The sequence below is a fragment of the Danio rerio genome, chromosome 4, assembly GCF_052040795.2.
Source record: "Danio rerio strain M-AB ecotype USA chromosome 4, GRCz13ab, whole genome shotgun sequence".
NCBI lineage: Eukaryota > Metazoa > Chordata > Actinopteri > Cypriniformes > Danionidae > Danio > Danio rerio.
In genome coordinates this window covers 34,606,628-34,629,166 of record NC_141024.2, presented here as the reverse complement: position 1 = coordinate 34,629,166, position 22,539 = coordinate 34,606,628, and the positions used below count along the sequence as shown (strand labels likewise).

Sequence of the window (22,539 nt, the reverse complement as noted above, 5' to 3'; positions counted from 1 at the left end):
GCAGGAGAACATGTGTTTCAGGATTGGAGGCTCAGTGGTAGAATTCTCCCCTGCCAGGCGGGAAACCCAGGTCCGATTCCCGGCCAATGCAGTTGCTCGTTTGTGTTGCTACTCTTCCAGCTGCAAGTAACAGCCTTGTGGCAGCCACACAACACAAAGGCAAGAAACAACATTGGTCAGTATTGGTGGTTCAGTGGTAGAATTCTCGCCTGCCATGCAGGAGACCCGGGTCTGATTCCCGACCAATGCAATTCTTGTTTTGTGTTGCTACTGTTCCAGCTGGAAGGCTAACAGCCTTGCAGCTATCACACCCCACTAGGGCAGTAGCATAACCATATCAACATTGGTGGTTTTGGTAGAAATCTTGCCTGCCATGTGGGAGACCTGGGTTCGATTCCCTGCTAATGCAATTGCTGTTTTGTGTGGCTCCTCTTCCAGCTCTGGTTGAAGGCCTTTAAGCACTCACACAACACAAAGGCAAGGAAGAACATGGGTCAGCATTAGTGGTTCAGTGGTAGAATTCTTGCCTGCCTTGTGTTGCTACTCTTCCAGCTCTTGGTAACAGCCTTGCAGCAATCACACCCCGTTAGGGCAGCACCATAAGCATATCAGCATTGGTGGTTCAGTGGTAGAATTCTCACCTGCCATGCCGGAGACCCGTGTCTGATTCCCAGCCAATGCAATTCCTTTTTTGTGTTGCTACTCTTCCAGCTCTGGGTAACAGCCTTGCAGCAATTACACCCCACTAGGGCTGCAGTAAAAGCTTATCAGCATTGGTGGTTCAGTGGTAGAATTCTTGCCTGCCACATGGTAAACCTAGAATCGATTCTCGGCTAATACAAGTGCGATTTTGTGTGGCTCCTTTTTCAGCACTGGTTGACTGCCTTTTAGCACTTACACAACACAAAGCCAAAAAACAACATCGGTCAGCATAGGTGGTTCAGTGGTAGAATTCTCGCCTGCGACGAGGGAGACCCGGGTCCGATTCCCGGCCAATGCAATTCCTGTTTTGTGTTGCTGCTCTTCCAGCTCTGGGTAACAGCCTTGCAGCAATCACACCCCACTAGGGCTGCAGTACAAGCATATCAGCATTGGTGGTTCAGTGGTAGAATTCTCGCCTGCCACGAGGGAGACCCGGGTCGGATTCCCGGCCAATGCAAGTGCTGTTTTTTGTTGCTACTCTTCCAGCTTTGGGTAACAGCCTTGCATCAATCACACCCCACTAGGGCTGCTGAATAAGCATATCAGCAATGGTGGTTCAGTGGTAGATTTCTCGCCTCCCTTGTGAAAGACCCTGGTCAGATTCCCGTCCATTACAGTTCCTACTTTGTGTTGCTACTCTTCCAGCTCTGGGTAACAGCCTTGCAGCAATCACAACCCACTAGGGCTGCAATATAAGCATATCAGCATTGCTGGTTCAGTGGTAGAAATCTCGCCTGCCACGCGGGAGACCTTGAGTCGATTCCTGGCTAATACAAATGCATTTTTGTGTGGCTCCTTTTTCAGCTCTGGTTGACGGCCTTTTAGCACTCACACAACATAAAGGCAAAGAAACAACATGGGTCAGCATTGGTCGTTCAGTGGTAGAATTCTTGCCTGCCACGCGGGAGACCCAGGTCCGTTTCCCGGCCAATGCACCTTCTGATTTTGGTTGCTACTCTTCCAGCACTGGGTAACAGCCTTGCAGCAATCACAACCCACTAGGGCTGCAGTAAAACCATATCAGCATTGGTGGATTAGTTGTAGAATTCTCACCTGCCACGCGGTAGACCTTGAGTCGCTTCCTGGCTAATACAAATGCAGTTTTGTGTGGCTCCTTTTTCAGCTCTGGTTGACGGCCTTTTAGCACTCACACAACACAAAGGCAAGGAAGACCATGGGTCAGCATTGGTGGTTCAGTGGTAGAATTCTCGCCCGCCACGCGGGAGACCCGGGACCGAATCCCGGCCAATGCAATTCCTGTTTTGTGTTGCTACTCTTCCATCTCTGGGTAACAGCCTTGCAGCAATCACAACCCACTAGGGCTGCAGTATAAGCATATCAGCATTGCTGGTTCAGTGGTAGAAATCTCGCCTGCCACGTGGGAGACCTTGAGTCGATTCCTGGCTAATAACAATGCAGTTTTGTGTGGCTCCTTTTTCAGCTCTGGTTGACGGCCTTTTAGCACTCACACAACACAAAGGCAAGGAAGAACATGGGTCAGCATTGGTGGTTCAGTGGTGGAAACCTTGCCTGCCACGCGCGAGACCCGGGTCCAATTCCCAGCCAATGCATTTCCTGTTTTGTGTTGCTACTCTTCCAGCTCTGGGTAACACCCTTGCAGCAGTCACACCCCACTAGGGCTGTAGCATAAGCATATCAGTGTAGCGCCCCCTGCCCTCTTAGGCTTTGTCCTGACCTAAGCTCTATAGGGTGGAGCACCGGATTCCTACAGTTTAGCCTCTCGACTATTATTTCACTCCCCCTAATCAGATACCACTTTTAGAGAACTTCAATGAATAAGCAAAACAAATTAAGTTATAAACAAATAGAAATTTATTTATAAACAAAATAAAAATAAAGATGAGTATAGAGGTATTTGTTATTTATAAAGGTGATATTATAGGTATAAATATAATTATAATGCTATTTATAATAAGATATGAATTATTAATACAACCTTATATCAATACACAATAGATAAAACACTAATTGCAAAGAGAAACGGTTATTAACCTTCAATAAACACACAGTATGAGTATCCAACAACTGGACCCCAATCACTTAAGCAATAAGCATTTTACACTTTTGTGACTTGATGCACTTTTTAGACGCTCCCTTACTAAAACTGTATATTCACTCTTGAATGATTTAGATTACTCACAATTATTTAGTGCATTTGTATCTCAGATTATAGAATCTCAAAGCAAATATTCTCTAAAAAAAATATAGAAATAACACCTTTTTCACTCTTTTGTAAGCGTTAACAGCAAATAAACACTTTTGCAACACTGAAATATTGAAAGTGGGCCCACTCTCACACACACACACATACAGTCTCACCCACCCTCGATGCAGGCCTGTTATGTTGCTCGGGTGCGTAGTGGCCTTTGAAACTGCAAAATGGCCTCTTCACTCTTACAAGAGCAAAAAGAAAACACTGCAACTGTACCTGGCTTTCCTGCAGCCGTCACGATCGTCGTCTGTCCCGCGATCGATGTTCCCCACCGCGAACCGTCAGTCCGATGCAGCGTCAGCACACAGCATGAACACTCCCGCCGATGCGATGAATCTGTCCTCCTGAACGAGCTTCACTCTCTTAACAGTTCACTCGCTAAAACACTGCGTCAGTCTAGTGTAGCAGACAGCTAAAACACGAGGATATGATCTCACACGAGCGTCAATGTCTTCAGCTCGCAAACGGTCTCCATATACTCGCAATTATTACACTTAACGCATACACTATGGTTCTTAAACAACTTTAGCACACTTTAAATCAATGTAAACTGTATATAACTCACGATTTGCAGTTATAACACTCAAGTTTCTCTCAGAGACAAGCCTCTGCGGTCTCGTTCTCTCAATCTTCTCCTCAGCTCTCACGATAAACCAATAATAGCTTATTCACCTATAAGAGAGGCGGGGACTAATTGGTATAGACCCAATCAGGTATTAACACACAAACTTGATAGCAAAAAGCACATTTTCACCCAAGTGCAAATCAACCAAACACTGAAATGTAGCGAACGAGTTACTTAAAGGGAAACATACCATATAAGTCCTATAATAGTATGCATACTAAAATGCATTTTCTTAACAGAATAGTGGTCTGTTAATATTATCTATCTATTAGATTACCATAATATGAAAAATATGATTATAATCTCTGAATATTTCTATGTATAAAAATATAATATGCTCTGCTTTTAGGTGCAAGTGGGTTTAAGTAAGCTCTTTTTTAATAAGGGCTACATCCTCCCCCTTCTAAACTTCTCATGCCCTCATGAGACATTTAAAATTGAATTACTGTTCTGACAATAGGGCCAGGGGCTGTAGGGACACACTGGGAACACTGAGCCATGGGATGACACCAAACTGTGTTGCAGCTCTTTCGGGTCTTTGACAAATCTTCAATGTGTACTACCATCCCTCGGTGAACCATAGTTAATGGTTTATCAGTGGGTCGGCCCAAATCATCATAACTCAGCTTTATTACTGGTTTCACTTCTCTTGAAGACTTACGACACACAGCAGGTTCAGACCCCAGTTTGGGAACATTTCTGTGGTCATTGTCTCCTACACCTTGATCATCCACAGCTTCAGCAGGCTGATTGAGAACCTCTCTCGCCTCCTCTTCCACTGTATCTTTTCTCGCTTCACACTCTGAATTCAGTTCTGGACCATATTCAGCAGGTATAATTTCAGGTTCCACAGCAATTTGAGGTGTTGGCAGAGTTCTCAGAGCAGGAATTAACTTTGGGTAGTAATAACAAAGGTCGTCATCCTCACTCTCAGATGTCTCATGGTTTTCATCTCTTACTTGCTCAACATTTTCAACTTTCTTTTCCTTTTGTACTCTTTTTCCTGATTGTGCTCTTGTTACAGGTGACTGTGTTGAGGGATTGGAGTCATTCGCCTTACTGAATCTCACATTCTCTCCAACAGGTAACAAGTGGTCTCGATGCATTGTCCTTATTGCTCCCATTCCACGCTCAGGCCTCAGTTTATAGACCGGTAAGTCCTTAAACTTCTCCACAACCACATATGGTAAGGAATTCCATCTGTCCTGGAGTTTGTTCTTTCCTTTTACAGCAAGATTTCGAATGAGCACTCTGTCTCCAACAGTCAACAGTTGAGGTTTCACTCTTGTGTCATAGAGCTTCTTATTTCTTTGATGAGCCTTCAACGAAGTCTCAGCAGCCAGCTGATATGCTTGTTGCAGTTCAGCTTTCATTTTCTCAACGTATTGCAGATGAGTCACTCCTTTCTCACCAGCAGGGGAAATGCCAAAACATATGTCTATGGGCAGACGAGCCTCTCTTCCAAAAAGCAACTGATAAGGGGAGTAGCCTGTAGCCTCGTTTTTTGTACAATTATAAGCGTGTACAAGCTGAGTGATGTGTTGACTCCACTTACTTTTTTGGGCTGGCTCCAGAGTACCTAGCATTGACAGAAGGGTACGGTTAAAGCGTTCTGGCTGTGGGTCACCTTGTGGGTGGTAAGGTGTGGTCCGTGATTTGCGGATCCCCAACATTCCCAGAAGTTCCTGTATCAACCGGCTTTCAAAGTCTCTTCCTTGATCGGAATGAATGCGTGAGGGCAATCCGTAATGAACGAAAAACTTTTCTACCAACACTTTGGCAACTGTCACAGCTCGCTGGTCTTTAGTAGGGAATGCTTGTGCATAGCGGGTGAAGTGGTCAGTTATCACTAGCACATTAGCAATACCCTTACTATCAGGCTCAAGGGACAAGAAGTCGATACAAACCAAGTCTAGTGGACCATTACTGGTAATGTGGCTTAATGGGGCAGACTTTTGAGGTAAGGTCTTGCGTGTAATACAACGACCACAATTTTTGATGTATTGCTCAATGTCACTGGTCATACGTGGCCAGTAAAAACGATCCCTCAGTAACTCTGTGGTCTTCTCTACTCCTAGGTGACCAGAATCATCATGCAGAGACCGCAGCACTGTTAAATGGTATTTCTCTGGCAACACTAGTTGAACTTTCTCTTTTCCACTTTGGTTTTTGGTGACTCTGTACAACAGATTATTTCGAATGACAAGTTTGGGACCTTGGCGTTGCAGGAGAGTGAGGGTAGGATCAGAACCTTTTATAGGGGTGAGTGGCTTGTTTTGTGCAATGTCTTGTTTTACTTTGCCAATAACAGGATCCTGTTCTTGTGACAATTTTAGGTCAGCATGAGTCAACTGCTCTAGATGACAAACATCAAGCAAAGCAGGACAAGAGTAAACAGCGGGGATGCTACCAGGTGAAACACCTAACTGGTCTATCAGTCTGGACTTTTCATCACTCCAAGACAAGTTGGACAACTGACAAATAGCTTTTACTCCAGACTGTGTAATTTCAGTCCAAGAGAAGGAAGTGGCAGGTTCCGCAGGATAACGGGAAAGCACGTCAGCATCAATGTTGTGTTTGCCTGGCTTATACTGCAGGCTGAAGTTATATGTTGCCAAGGCTGCTAGCCATCTATGACCAGTTGCATTTAACTTTGCACTTGTCAGTACGTAAGTTAGAGGATTGTTATCAGTTCTCACGACAAATGGAACTCCGTACAGGTAATCGTGAAACTTGTCTACAACAGCCCACTTTAATGCAAGGAACTCTAGCTGGTGTATGTGATATCTCTGTTCTGAAGCACTCAACTTTCTGCTAGCAAAAGCAACTGGTCGAAGTCCATCAGAGTGTTCTTGATTCAGCACAGCACCAATCCCGCTCAGACTTGCATCAATGTGGAGTACGTATGGTAGGGATGGATCAGCAAAGGCAAGTACAGGTGCCTGAGTTATACACTTGATTATCTCTTGAAAAGCTTGTTTACATGCGTTGTCCCAACGCTCACCAAATAGATCAGTCTCCTTGAAGTACTTCTTTCCTTCCACCTTACTCTTTCCTTTTGCAGGTGGGTAACCTTTCGTTAACTCTGTCAGAGGTCTTACAATGGAGGAGTAATTCTTAACGAAACGGCGATAAAATCCACAAAATCCAAGGAAAGATCTTAAAGATTTTAGGTCAGTAGGCTCTTTCCACTGAGTCACCGCAGCAACTTTCTCGGGGTCTGGAGCTATTCCTGCAGCAGAAACAATGTGTCCCACATACTTGACTTTTGGCTGACAGAACTGGCACTTGTCGATAGACACTTTCAGCCCCCATTCCTCCAGTCGGTCGAGGACTTTCATCAATCGCTCCTCATGCTCTTCCAGTGTGCTTCCAAAGACAATGAGGTCATCCAGATAGACAATCACTTGTAATAGATGCATATCTCCAACCACTTTCTCCATTAATCTTTGAAACGTCGCTGGGGCCCCAGTGATTCCTTGTGGCATACGTTGAAACTGGTAGAACCCCAGTGGGCAAATAAATGCAGTTTTTTCTTTGTCTTCCTCAGACATCGCAATTTGGTAATAGCCGCTCCGCAAATCCAAAACTGAAAACCATTTGCTTCCCGCTAGGCAGTCTAATGCATCATCAATGCGAGGGGTGACATATTGATCGGGTGTAGTGCGACTGTTAAGAGTCCGGTAATCAATGCACATTCTCACAGCACCACTCTTTTTCCGCACTATTACTATAGGCGATGCATATGGGCTTCTGGACTCCTCAATGATACCAGCAGCTAGAAGATCTTTCAGATGCCTTCTGACATCATCGATATCGGCTGGGGCAATGCGCCTTGAACGCTCTCTGAATGGGTGAGGATCATGCAGTCTAATTTGATGGGTGACTCCTTTAGCCAAGCCTACATCCCATTCCTGTGTTGAAAACACATTCTTTCGCTCAGCCAGCTTCAAGCGTAATCTTTTCTCCCAAGCTGTAGGTATGTTCGAATCACCAAAGTTAAACACGTCAGGATTAATCTGATCGTTAGACTCTGTAACTCCATGAGCAACAGTGACTGTATCTGTAGGGAATATTTGAGCAACTACAGTCCCTGGAGGAACTGAGAGTTCTTTGCTGGTCTCATTTTGAATCAAAATCCTGAAATTGTTTACATCTACTGCTGATGAAGAAAGAACGACAGGGGAAACAAGCAGTCCAGCAGGAAGTGAATCAACAGGAGAGGTTTCAATGAGAAAGATGTCTCTTCTCAAAGGTTTGTCAGACTCAATTTTGCATGAAGCATATCGCTCACCTTGTGATGGTACATTAAGCATACCTGGGCCTTTCCATCTCACTTGGCCCTCAGGTTGGTCGACAGCAAAAGATGTGGTGTCCAGGTGTGTTTGAATTCTGAGTGAGTGGGCACTGCGTGTGATATTAGTACCTTCACCATTTGTCATTCGCTGGAAGAAGCTAGCATTGGTTCCGATGATTAATGGAAACTGCTGTGGTCCTTTAGGGTCTGGGCAGACTAAAGCAAGGATAGTGACTGTTTCTTCTGCACCAGTAAGAGCAACAGGGAATGTGACATCAACTACAATGTATCCTTTATAGGGATAATTGGATGAACTTAGGCCCCAGATGGATAGGCCAGAAAGAGGAAGTATGGGCACATTTGACAGGTGTTCAGAATACCAGGAGTCGAAAACAATAGTGACTTGAGACCCGCTGTCCCAAAGAGCACAGCATGGATGTCCTCCTACTTTCACTGCAATGGTAGACGCTGGTCCAACTAAACCCTTGGGAAAACCCTTTGGCTCACAGCTGTGTATCTGGCTCTTTTTGGAAAAACAAGCTCTATCTTCAGCATGGCTGTTCGGATCACTCTTTGTTCCTTTAGCCCTTTTTAAGGAACGTACTAGCTTGTTGATTACAAGAGTGGCATTTTCAGGGGCTTTACATTTAGTTGCGATGTGTCCCTCTTCACCACATCGGTAACAAAAGTAGTCAGCTTTGGGTTTTGAAAGCTGGTGTCGCGATGAACTTGAAACAGGGGTTAGTGGTAACTGGGCATGGCTTGTTGAATTACTTTGACCAACACTCATTATAGCTAACTGTTGTTGTAACTGCTGTACTTGTTTTTTCAACACCTGAACCTCAGTCTCTTTGACTACTTCCTTTGAGTCTGTGGGGCTTAATTGGCGTGATTTCACTCTGTTCTCGATCATCATGGATGAAGCAATATTTGAACAATCAGTTTTTATCTGAGCCCTCAATTCTTGAATTTCTGCTTTAAGTTCATGTACAACAGTGGGACAAATGCTTTCTTCCTGCAAGTGTATGGGCTTTGCAGTAGCAGTTATCTTGCGTCGAGTGGCTTCTATCTCCTCAGCCTCACGAACCTCATTTAACAGACTCAGGAAAGTTGGTGGATTTTCTTTCCGCTCCCTTAATCGCAACTGCAATAGCATCATGTCAGATTCAACAGCTCCTCGAATCAATTGCTCTACTCTAGCCTTATCAGCATTTGCAGAAGTCAGTCCCCCTTTTTGGATGACTTTAGTCAGTGATTTCTCCATTCTTCTCAGAAAAACAGAAAGTGACTCACCAGGACACTGTCTAAGAAGCCGAAAAGCAAAGTATAAGTCTTCTCCAGACTCAGAAGATCCAAAAGTACTTTCCAGAGCTTCCACATATTTCACCGCTTCAGCATCCGGACATGACATACGGACAGCTTTAATGATTTCCAGGGCTGGTCCCTTTAAACTTTCCACAATTCTTCTCCGTTTCTCCTTTTCAGAGCACTCACATTCAGATATCATCAACTTAGCTTGTTCAATCCAGTGATCCATAGTTTCTTCTCCTACAGGGGTTGGAACAATACCAGAGAAGGTACGTAAACGACGGTAGGCACTTCCATCACTCGATGGTCTTACTGTTTTTTCAAGAATTTCACCCACTGCACGAATTATTGACTCAGGTGAACTGGGATTTGCACTCTGTGGAGAAAATAGAGCATGTACATCAGTCATGGACTTGCCTTCATCCTTCAGAAACTTGGAGAGCTTGTCAGCAAACTCTGCTGGAGCAACATGAGCTGATTCTCTTTCCGTAGCTAAGATAATCATCCAGGCTTCCTCACCATCTGTAGGATGCAATTCCTCAGGGCAATTAGTGGGATCTACAACTTCTCTGCATTCACACAGCACTAACAGAGTTGTCGGAGTGGCTCCACCTTTTGAGTCTCGAACCCGTACTCGTCCAAAAACCTTCACACTCTCGGCCACTTTTTCAATGCAAGCAGTCTCAGTGTTTTGTGGTACTCCTGTCAGCAACAACGCATGAGCTGGGTCGATTACTGCTTCTCTGCACCACTCAAGAAGTTCACTCTGCAGTTGTGGGTCACTTCTGAAAGACATTTCTCAATAATAATCAGTTAGTTACAGGATGGTGTCAGTTTTTCCTCTTCAGTGTTCTTAACGTGTATTAAGGTGTTTAATTTACTCTTCTTAGTGTATCAGGAAAAGGTGAGAGTGTATCCCGGACGAGCCCCCAATTTGTGTAGCGCCCCCTGCCCTCTTAGGCTTTGTCCTGACCTAAGCTCTATAGGGTGGAGCACCGGATTCCTACAGTTTAGCCTCTCGACTATTATTTCACTCCCCCTAATCAGATACCACTTTTAGAGAACTTCAATGAATAAGCAAAACAAATTAAGTTATAAACAAATAGAAATTTATTTATAAACAAAATAAAAATAAAGATGAGTATAGAGGTATTTGTTATTTATAAAGGTGATATTATAGGTATAAATATAATTATAATGCTATTTATAATAAGATATGAATTATTAATACAACCTTATATCAATACACAATAGATAAAACACTAATTGCAAAGAGAAACGGTTATTAACCTTCAATAAACACACAGTATGAGTATCCAACAACTGGACCCCAATCACTTAAGCAATAAGCATTTTACACTTTTGTGACTTGATGCACTTTTTAGACGCTCCCTTACTAAAACTGTATATTCACTCTTGAATGATTTAGATTACTCACAATTATTTAGTGCATTTGTATCTCAGATTATAGAATCTCAAAGCAAATATTCTCTAAAAAAAATATAGAAATAACACCTTTTTCACTCTTTTGTAAGCGTTAACAGCAAATAAACACTTTTGCAACACTGAAATATTGAAAGTGGGCCCACTCTCACACACACACACATACAGTCTCACCCACCCTCGATGCAGGCCTGTTATGTTGCTCGGGTGCGTAGTGGCCTTTGAAACTGCAAAATGGCCTCTTCACTCTTACAAGAGCAAAAAGAAAACACTGCAACTGTACCTGGCTTTCCTGCAGCCGTCACGATCGTCGTCTGTCCCGCGATCGATGTTCCCCACCGCGAACCGTCAGTCCGATGCAGCGTCAGCACACAGCATGAACACTCCCGCCGATGCGATGAATCTGTCCTCCTGAACGAGCTTCACTCTCTTAACAGTTCACTCGCTAAAACACTGCGTCAGTCTAGTGTAGCAGACAGCTAAAACACGAGGATATGATCTCACACGAGCGTCAATGTCTTCAGCTCGCAAACGGTCTCCATATACTCGCAATTATTACACTTAACGCATACACTATGGTTCTTAAACAACTTTAGCACACTTTAAATCAATGTAAACTGTATATAACTCACGATTTGCAGTTATAACACTCAAGTTTCTCTCAGAGACAAGCCTCTGCGGTCTCGTTCTCTCAATCTTCTCCTCAGCTCTCACGATAAACCAATAATAGCTTATTCACCTATAAGAGAGGCGGGGACTAATTGGTATAGACCCAATCAGGTATTAACACACAAACTTGATAGCAAAAAGCACATTTTCACCCAAGTGCAAATCAACCAAACACTGAAATGTAGCGAACGAGTTACTTAAAGGGAAACATACCATATAAGTCCTATAATAGTATGCATACTAAAATGCATTTTCTTAACAGAATAGTGGTCTGTTAATATTATCTATCTATTAGATTACCATAATATGAAAAATATGATTATAATCTCTGAATATTTCTATGTATAAAAATATAATATGCTCTGCTTTTAGGTGCAAGTGGGTTTAAGTAAGCTCTTTTTTAATAAGGGCTACATCCTCCCCCTTCTAAACTTCTCATGCCCTCATGAGACATTTAAAATTGAATTACTGTTCTGACAATAGGGCCAGGGGCTGTAGGGACACACTGGGAACACTGAGCCATGGGATGACACCAAACTGTGTTGCAGCTCTTTCGGGTCTTTGACAAATCTTCAATGTGTACTACCATCCCTCGGTGAACCATAGTTAATGGTTTATCAGTGGGTCGGCCCAAATCATCATAACTCAGCTTTATTACTGGTTTCACTTCTCTTGAAGACTTACGACACACAGCAGGTTCAGACCCCAGTTTGGGAACATTTCTGTGGTCATTGTCTCCTACACCTTGATCATCCACAGCTTCAGCAGGCTGATTGAGAACCTCTCTCGCCTCCTCTTCCACTGTATCTTTTCTCGCTTCACACTCTGAATTCAGTTCTGGACCATATTCAGCAGGTATAATTTCAGGTTCCACAGCAATTTGAGGTGTTGGCAGAGTTCTCAGAGCAGGAATTAACTTTGGGTAGTAATAACAAAGGTCGTCATCCTCACTCTCAGATGTCTCATGGTTTTCATCTCTTACTTGCTCAACATTTTCAACTTTCTTTTCCTTTTGTACTCTTTTTCCTGATTGTGCTCTTGTTACAGGTGACTGTGTTGAGGGATTGGAGTCATTCGCCTTACTGAATCTCACATTCTCTCCAACAGGTAACAAGTGGTCTCGATGCATTGTCCTTATTGCTCCCATTCCACGCTCAGGCCTCAGTTTATAGACCGGTAAGTCCTTAAACTTCTCCACAACCACATATGGTAAGGAATTCCATCTGTCCTGGAGTTTGTTCTTTCCTTTTACAGCAAGATTTCGAATGAGCACTCTGTCTCCAACAGTCAACAGTTGAGGTTTCACTCTTGTGTCATAGAGCTTCTTATTTCTTTGATGAGCCTTCAACGAAGTCTCAGCAGCCAGCTGATATGCTTGTTGCAGTTCAGCTTTCATTTTCTCAACGTATTGCAGATGAGTCACTCCTTTCTCACCAGCAGGGGAAATGCCAAAACATATGTCTATGGGCAGACGAGCCTCTCTTCCAAAAAGCAACTGATAAGGGGAGTAGCCTGTAGCCTCGTTTTTTGTACAATTATAAGCGTGTACAAGCTGAGTGATGTGTTGACTCCACTTACTTTTTTGGGCTGGCTCCAGAGTACCTAGCATTGACAGAAGGGTACGGTTAAAGCGTTCTGGCTGTGGGTCACCTTGTGGGTGGTAAGGTGTGGTCCGTGATTTGCGGATCCCCAACATTCCCAGAAGTTCCTGTATCAACCGGCTTTCAAAGTCTCTTCCTTGATCGGAATGAATGCGTGAGGGCAATCCGTAATGAACGAAAAACTTTTCTACCAACACTTTGGCAACTGTCACAGCTCGCTGGTCTTTAGTAGGGAATGCTTGTGCATAGCGGGTGAAGTGGTCAGTTATCACTAGCACATTAGCAATACCCTTACTATCAGGCTCAAGGGACAAGAAGTCGATACAAACCAAGTCTAGTGGACCATTACTGGTAATGTGGCTTAATGGGGCAGACTTTTGAGGTAAGGTCTTGCGTGTAATACAACGACCACAATTTTTGATGTATTGCTCAATGTCACTGGTCATACGTGGCCAGTAAAAACGATCCCTCAGTAACTCTGTGGTCTTCTCTACTCCTAGGTGACCAGAATCATCATGCAGAGACCGCAGCACTGTTAAATGGTATTTCTCTGGCAACACTAGTTGAACTTTCTCTTTTCCACTTTGGTTTTTGGTGACTCTGTACAACAGATTATTTCGAATGACAAGTTTGGGACCTTGGCGTTGCAGGAGAGTGAGGGTAGGATCAGAACCTTTTATAGGGGTGAGTGGCTTGTTTTGTGCAATGTCTTGTTTTACTTTGCCAATAACAGGATCCTGTTCTTGTGACAATTTTAGGTCAGCATGAGTCAACTGCTCTAGATGACAAACATCAAGCAAAGCAGGACAAGAGTAAACAGCGGGGATGCTACCAGGTGAAACACCTAACTGGTCTATCAGTCTGGACTTTTCATCACTCCAAGACAAGTTGGACAACTGACAAATAGCTTTTACTCCAGACTGTGTAATTTCAGTCCAAGAGAAGGAAGTGGCAGGTTCCGCAGGATAACGGGAAAGCACGTCAGCATCAATGTTGTGTTTGCCTGGCTTATACTGCAGGCTGAAGTTATATGTTGCCAAGGCTGCTAGCCATCTATGACCAGTTGCATTTAACTTTGCACTTGTCAGTACGTAAGTTAGAGGATTGTTATCAGTTCTCACGACAAATGGAACTCCGTACAGGTAATCGTGAAACTTGTCTACAACAGCCCACTTTAATGCAAGGAACTCTAGCTGGTGTATGTGATATCTCTGTTCTGAAGCACTCAACTTTCTGCTAGCAAAAGCAACTGGTCGAAGTCCATCAGAGTGTTCTTGATTCAGCACAGCACCAATCCCGCTCAGACTTGCATCAATGTGGAGTACGTATGGTAGGGATGGATCAGCAAAGGCAAGTACAGGTGCCTGAGTTATACACTTGATTATCTCTTGAAAAGCTTGTTTACATGCGTTGTCCCAACGCTCACCAAATAGATCAGTCTCCTTGAAGTACTTCTTTCCTTCCACCTTACTCTTTCCTTTTGCAGGTGGGTAACCTTTCGTTAACTCTGTCAGAGGTCTTACAATGGAGGAGTAATTCTTAACGAAACGGCGATAAAATCCACAAAATCCAAGGAAAGATCTTAAAGATTTTAGGTCAGTAGGCTCTTTCCACTGAGTCACCGCAGCAACTTTCTCGGGGTCTGGAGCTATTCCTGCAGCAGAAACAATGTGTCCCACATACTTGACTTTTGGCTGACAGAACTGGCACTTGTCGATAGACACTTTCAGCCCCCATTCCTCCAGTCGGTCGAGGACTTTCATCAATCGCTCCTCATGCTCTTCCAGTGTGCTTCCAAAGACAATGAGGTCATCCAGATAGACAATCACTTGTAATAGATGCATATCTCCAACCACTTTCTCCATTAATCTTTGAAACGTCGCTGGGGCCCCAGTGATTCCTTGTGGCATACGTTGAAACTGGTAGAACCCCAGTGGGCAAATAAATGCAGTTTTTTCTTTGTCTTCCTCAGACATCGCAATTTGGTAATAGCCGCTCCGCAAATCCAAAACTGAAAACCATTTGCTTCCCGCTAGGCAGTCTAATGCATCATCAATGCGAGGGGTGACATATTGATCGGGTGTAGTGCGACTGTTAAGAGTCCGGTAATCAATGCACATTCTCACAGCACCACTCTTTTTCCGCACTATTACTATAGGCGATGCATATGGGCTTCTGGACTCCTCAATGATACCAGCAGCTAGAAGATCTTTCAGATGCCTTCTGACATCATCGATATCGGCTGGGGCAATGCGCCTTGAACGCTCTCTGAATGGGTGAGGATCATGCAGTCTAATTTGATGGGTGACTCCTTTAGCCAAGCCTACATCCCATTCCTGTGTTGAAAACACATTCTTTCGCTCAGCCAGCTTCAAGCGTAATCTTTTCTCCCAAGCTGTAGGTATGTTCGAATCACCAAAGTTAAACACGTCAGGATTAATCTGATCGTTAGACTCTGTAACTCCATGAGCAACAGTGACTGTATCTGTAGGGAATATTTGAGCAACTACAGTCCCTGGAGGAACTGAGAGTTCTTTGCTGGTCTCATTTTGAATCAAAATCCTGAAATTGTTTACATCTACTGCTGATGAAGAAAGAACGACAGGGGAAACAAGCAGTCCAGCAGGAAGTGAATCAACAGGAGAGGTTTCAATGAGAAAGATGTCTCTTCTCAAAGGTTTGTCAGACTCAATTTTGCATGAAGCATATCGCTCACCTTGTGATGGTACATTAAGCATACCTGGGCCTTTCCATCTCACTTGGCCCTCAGGTTGGTCGACAGCAAAAGATGTGGTGTCCAGGTGTGTTTGAATTCTGAGTGAGTGGGCACTGCGTGTGATATTAGTACCTTCACCATTTGTCATTCGCTGGAAGAAGCTAGCATTGGTTCCGATGATTAATGGAAACTGCTGTGGTCCTTTAGGGTCTGGGCAGACTAAAGCAAGGATAGTGACTGTTTCTTCTGCACCAGTAAGAGCAACAGGGAATGTGACATCAACTACAATGTATCCTTTATAGGGATAATTGGATGAACTTAGGCCCCAGATGGATAGGCCAGAAAGAGGAAGTATGGGCACATTTGACAGGTGTTCAGAATACCAGGAGTCGAAAACAATAGTGACTTGAGACCCGCTGTCCCAAAGAGCACAGCATGGATGTCCTCCTACTTTCACTGCAATGGTAGACGCTGGTCCAACTAAACCCTTGGGAAAACCCTTTGGCTCACAGCTGTGTATCTGGCTCTTTTTGGAAAAACAAGCTCTATCTTCAGCATGGCTGTTCGGATCACTCTTTGTTCCTTTAGCCCTTTTTAAGGAACGTACTAGCTTGTTGATTACAAGAGTGGCATTTTCAGGGGCTTTACATTTAGTTGCGATGTGTCCCTCTTCACCACATCGGTAACAAAAGTAGTCAGCTTTGGGTTTTGAAAGCTGGTGTCGCGATGAACTTGAAACAGGGGTTAGTGGTAACTGGGCATGGCTTGTTGAATTACTTTGACCAACACTCATTATAGCTAACTGTTGTTGTAACTGCTGTACTTGTTTTTTCAACACCTGAACCTCAGTCTCTTTGACTACTTCCTTTGAGTCTGTGGGGCTTAATTGGCGTGATTTCACTCTGTTCTCGATCATCATGGATGAAGCAATATTTGAACAATCAGTTTTTATCTGAGCCCTCAATTCTTGAATTTCTGCTTTAAGTTCATGTACAACAGTGGGACAAATGCTTTCTTCCTGCAAGTGTATGGGCTTTGCAGTAGCAGTTATCTTGCGTCGAGTGGCTTCTATCTCCTCAGCCTCACGAACCTCATTTAACAGACTCAGGAAAGTTGGTGGATTTTCTTTCCGCTCCCTTAATCGCAACTGCAATAGCATCATGTCAGATTCAACAGCTCCTCGAATCAATTGCTCTACTCTAGCCTTATCAGCATTTGCAGAAGTCAGTCCCCCTTTTTGGATGACTTTAGTCAGTGATTTCTCCATTCTTCTCAGAAAAACAGAAAGTGACTCACCAGGACACTGTCTAAGAAGCCGAAAAGCAAAGTATAAGTCTTCTCCAGACTCAGAAGATCCAAAAGTACTTTCCAGAGCTTCCACATATTTCACCGCTTCAGCATCCGGACATGACATACGGACAGCTTTAATGATTTCCAGGGCTGGTCCCTTTAAACTTTCCACAATTCTTCTCCGTTTCTCCTTTTCAGAGCACTCACATTCAGATATCATCAACTTAGCTTGTTCAATCCAGTGATCCATAGTTTCTTCTCCTACAGGGGTTGGAACAATACCAGAGAAGGTACGTAAACGACGGTAGGCACTTCCATCACTCGATGGTCTTACTGTTTTTTCAAGAATTTCACCCACTGCACGAATTATTGACTCAGGTGAACTGGGATTTGCACTCTGTGGAGAAAATAGAGCATGTACATCAGTCATGGACTTGCCTTCATCCTTCAGAAACTTGGAGAGCTTGTCAGCAAACTCTGCTGGAGCAACATGAGCTGATTCTCTTTCCGTAGCTAAGATAATCATCCAGGCTTCCTCACCATCTGTAGGATGCAATTCCTCAGGGCAATTAGTGGGATCTACAACTTCTCTGCATTCACACAGCACTAACAGAGTTGTCGGAGTGGCTCCACCTTTTGAGTCTCGAACCCGTACTCGTCCAAAAACCTTCACACTCTCGGCCACTTTTTCAATGCAAGCAGTCTCAGTGTTTTGTGGTACTCCTGTCAGCAACAACGCATGAGCTGGGTCGATTACTGCTTCTCTGCACCACTCAAGAAGTTCACTCTGCAGTTGTGGGTCACTTCTGAAAGACATTTCTCAATAATAATCAGTTAGTTACAGGATGGTGTCAGTTTTTCCTCTTCAGTGTTCTTAACGTGTATTAAGGTGTTTAATTTACTCTTCTTAGTGTATCAGGAAAAGGTGAGAGTGTATCCCGGACGAGCCCCCAATTTGTGTAGCGCCCCCTGCCCTCTTAGGCTTTGTCCTGACCTAAGCTCTATAGGGTGGAGCACCGGATTCCTACAGTTTAGCCTCTCGACTATTATTTCACTCCCCCTAATCAGATACCACTTTTAGAGAACTTCAATGAATAAGCAAAACAAATTAAGTTATAAACAAATAGAAATTTATTTATAAACAAAATAAAAATAAAGATGAGTATAGAGGTATTTGTTATTTATAAAGGTGATATTATAGGTATAAATATAATTATAATGCTATTTATAATAAGATATGAATTATTAATACAACCTTATATCAATACACAATAGATAAAACACTAATTGCAAAGAGAAACGGTTATTAACCTTCAATAAACACACAGTATGAGTATCCAACAACTGGACCCCAATCACTTAAGCAATAAGCATTTTACACTTTTGTGACTTGATGCACTTTTTAGACGCTCCCTTACTAAAACTGTATATTCACTCTTGAATGATTTAGATTACTCACAATTATTTAGTGCATTTGTATCTCAGATTATAGAATCTCAAAGCAAATATTCTCTAAAAAAAATATAGAAATAACACCTTTTTCACTCTTTTGTAAGCGTTAACAGCAAATAAACACTTTTGCAACACTGAAATATTGAAAGTGGGCCCACTCTCACACACACACACATACAGTCTCACCCACCCTCGATGCAGGCCTGTTATGTTGCTCGGGTGCGTAGTGGCCTTTGAAACTGCAAAATGGCCTCTTCACTCTTACAAGAGCAAAAAGAAAACACTGCAACTGTACCTGGCTTTCCTGCAGCCGTCACGATCGTCGTCTGTCCCGCGATCGATGTTCCCCACCGCGAACCGTCAGTCCGATGCAGCGTCAGCACACAGCATGAACACTCCCGCCGATGCGATGAATCTGTCCTCCTGAACGAGCTTCACTCTCTTAACAGTTCACTCGCTAAAACACTGCGTCAGTCTAGTGTAGCAGACAGCTAAAACACGAGGATATGATCTCACACGAGCGTCAATGTCTTCAGCTCGCAAACGGTCTCCATATACTCGCAATTATTACACTTAACGCATACACTATGGTTCTTAAACAACTTTAGCACACTTTAAATCAATGTAAACTGTATATAACTCACGATTTGCAGTTATAACACTCAAGTTTCTCTCAGAGACAAGCCTCTGCGGTCTCGTTCTCTCAATCTTCTCCTCAGCTCTCACGATAAACCAATAATAGCTTATTCACCTATAAGAGAGGCGGGGACTAATTGGTATAGACCCAATCAGGTATTAACACACAAACTTGATAGCAAAAAGCACATTTTCACCCAAGTGCAAATCAACCAAACACTGAAATGTAGCGAACGAGTTACTTAAAGGGAAACATACCATATAAGTCCTATAATAGTATGCATACTAAAATGCATTTTCTTAACAGAATAGTGGTCTGTTAATATTATCTATCTATTAGATTACCATAATATGAAAAATATGATTATAATCTCTGAATATTTCTATGTATAAAAATATAATATGCTCTGCTTTTAGGTGCAAGTGGGTTTAAGTAAGCTCTTTTTTAATAAGGGCTACATCAGCATTGGTGGTTCAGTGGTAGAATTCTCGCCTGCCACGCGGGAGACCTGGGTCCGATTACTGGTCAATGCAATTCTTGTTTTGTGTTGCTACTCTTCCAGCTCTGAGTATCAGCCTTGCAGCAATCACACCCCACTAGGGCTGCAGTAAAAGCTTATCAGCATTGGTGGTTCAGTGGTAGATTTCTTGCCTGCCACACAGAAGACCCTGGTCCGATTCCCATCCATTACAATTCCTGTTTTGTGTAGCTACTCTTCCAGCTCTGGGTAACAGCCTTGCATCAATCGCACCCCACTAGGGCTGCAGAATAAGCATTTCAGCATTGGTGGTTCAGTGGTAGAATTCTTGCCTGCGATGAGGGAGACTCGGGTCCGATTTCCAGCCAATGCAGTTCGTGTTTTGTATTACTACTCTTCCAGCTCTGGGTAACAGCCTTGCAGCAATCACACCCCACTAGGGGCGCAGTGAAGCATATCAGTATTGGTGGTTCAGTGGTAGAATTCTCGCCTGCTACGCGGGAGACCTTGAGTCGATTCCCGACTAATACAAGCGCGGTTTTGTGTGGCTCCTGTTTCAGCTCTGGTTGACGTCTTTTTAGCCCTCACACAACACAAAGGCAGGGAAGAACATGGGTCAGCATTGGTGGCTCAGTGGTAGAGTTCTCGCCTGCCACGCGGGAGACCCGAGTCCGATTCCCGGCCAATGAAAATCTTGTTTTGTGTTGCTACTCTTCCAGCTCTGGATATCAGCCTTGCAGCAATCACACCCCACTAGGGCTGTAGTAAAACCATATCAGCATTGGTGGTTCAGTGGTAAAATTCTCACCTGCCACGCGGTGGGCCTAGAGTCGATTCCTGGCTAATACAAGTGCGTTTTTTTGTGGCTCCTTTTTCAGCTCTGTTTGACGGCCTTTTAGCACTCACACACTACAAAGGCAAAAAACTATAGCGGTAGGCATTGATGGCTCAGTGGCAGAATCCTCGCCTGCCACAGAGTAGACCTAGAGTCAATTCACAGCTAATACAAGTGTGGTTTTGTGTGGCTCCTTTTTCAGCTCTGGTTGACGGCCTTTAAGTACTCACACAACACAAAGCCAAAAAAACAACTTCGTTCAGCATAGGTGGTTCAGTGGTAGAATTCTCACCTGCCGCGGGGGAGACCTGGGTCTTATTCCCGGCCAATGCAATTCCTGTTTTGTGTAGCTACTCTTCCAGCTCTGGTTGACAGCCTTTTAGCACTCACACAACAAAAAGGCAAAACACAACATCGGTCAGCATTGGTGGTTCAGTGGAAGAATTCTTGCCTGCCACGCGGGAGACCCGGGTCCGATTCCTGGCCAATGCATTTCCTGTTTTGTGTTGCTACTCTTCCAGCTCTGGGTAACAGCCTTGCAGCAATCACACCCCAATAGGGATCCAGTATAAGCATATCAGCATTGGTGGTTCAGTGGTAGAATTCTCACCTGCCATGCGGGAGACCCAGGTTCGATTCCCGGCTAATGCAAGTGTGGTTTTGTGTTGCTACTCTTCCAGCTCTGGAAAAACAGCCTTGCATCAATCACACCCCACTAGGGCTGCAGAATAACCATATCAGCGTTGGTGGTTCAGTGGTAGATTTCTCGCCTGCCACGCGGAAGACCCTGGTCCGATTCCCGTCCATTCTAATTCCTGTTTGGTGTTGTTACTCTTCCAGCTCTGGGTAACAGCCTTCCAGCAATCACAACCCACTAGAGCTGCAGAATACGCATATCAGCATTGGTGGTTCAGTGGTAGAATGCTCGCCTGCCACATAGGAGACATAGAGTCGATTCCCGGCTAAAACATGTGCATTTTTGAGTGGCTCCTGTTTCAGCTCTGGTTGATGGCCTTTTAGCACTCACACAACATAAAGGCAAATAACAGCATAGATCAGCATTGGTCGTTTAGTGGTAGAATTCTTGCCTGCCACGCGGGAGACCCAGGTCTGTTTCCCGGCCAATGCACCTTCTGATTTTGGTTGCTACTCTTCCAGCACTGGGTAATAGCCTTGCAGCAATCACAACCCACTAGGGCTGCAGTAAAACCATATCAGCATTGGTGGTTTAGTTGTAGATTTCTCGCCTGCCACGCGGTAGACCTTGAGTCGCTTCCTGGCTAATACAAGTGCAGTTTTGTGTGGCTCCTTTTTCAGCTCTGGTTGACGGCCTTTTAGCACTCACACAACACAAAGGTAAGGAAGAAGATGGGTCAGCATTGGTGGTTCAGTGGTAGAATTCTCGCCTGCCACGCGGGAGACCCGGGTCCGATTCCCTGCCAATGCAATTCCTGTTTTGTGTTGCTACTCTTCCAGCTCTGGGTAACAGCCTTGCATCAATCACACCCCACTAGGGCTGTAGTATAAGCATATTAGCATTGTTGGTTCAGTGGTAGATTATTTGCCTGCCACACAGAAGACCATGGTCCGATTCCTGTCCATTACAATTCCTGTTTTGTGTAGCTACTCTTCCAGCTCTGGGTAACAGCCTTGCAGTAATCACACCCCACTAGGGCGGCAATATAAGCATATCAGCATTGGTGGTTCAGTGGTAGAATTCTCGCCTGCCACGCGGGAGACCCGGGTCTGATTCCCGGCCAATGCAAGTGCTGTTTTGTGTAGCTACTCTTTCAGCTTTGGGTAACAGCCTTGCATCAATCACACCCCACTAGGGCTGCAGAATAAGCATATCAGCAATGGTGGTTCAGTGGTAGATTTCTCGCCTCCCCCGTGAAAGACCCTGGTCAGATTCCCGTCCATTCCAATTCCTATTTTGTGTTGCTACTCTTCCAGCTCTGGTTGACGGCCTTTTAGCACTCACACAACAAAAAGGCAAAACACAACATCGGTCAGCATTGGTGGTTCAGTGGAAGAATTCTCGCCTGCCACGCGGGAGACCCGGGTCTGATTCCTGGCCAATGCATTTCCTGTTTTGTGTTGCTACTCTTCCAGCTCTGGGTAACAGCCTTGCAGCAATCACACCCCAATAGGGATCCATTATAAGCATATCAGCATTGGTGGTTTAGTGGTAGAATTCTCACCTGCCATGCGGGAGACCCAGGTCCGATTCACGGCCAATGCAAGTGTGGTTTT

At 44.2% G+C, this 22,539-nt stretch overlaps 2 protein-coding genes and 1 long non-coding RNA gene across 4 annotated transcripts in view; 2 read left to right on the top strand and 1 right to left on the bottom strand.

The window, feature by feature from the left end:
• LOC101886704 (zinc finger protein) overlaps positions 1-22,539 on the bottom strand; it is an 846,922-nt gene that overhangs the window by 219,160 nt on the left and 605,223 nt on the right. The window lies entirely within an intron of this gene.
• Positions 1-22,539, top strand: part of LOC147844817 (uncharacterized) — a 532,816-nt gene that overhangs the window by 383,900 nt on the left and 126,377 nt on the right. The window lies entirely within an intron of this gene.
• LOC137489479 (NACHT, LRR and PYD domains-containing protein 3-like) overlaps positions 1-22,539 on the top strand; it is a 275,187-nt gene that overhangs the window by 192,640 nt on the left and 60,008 nt on the right. The window lies entirely within an intron of this gene.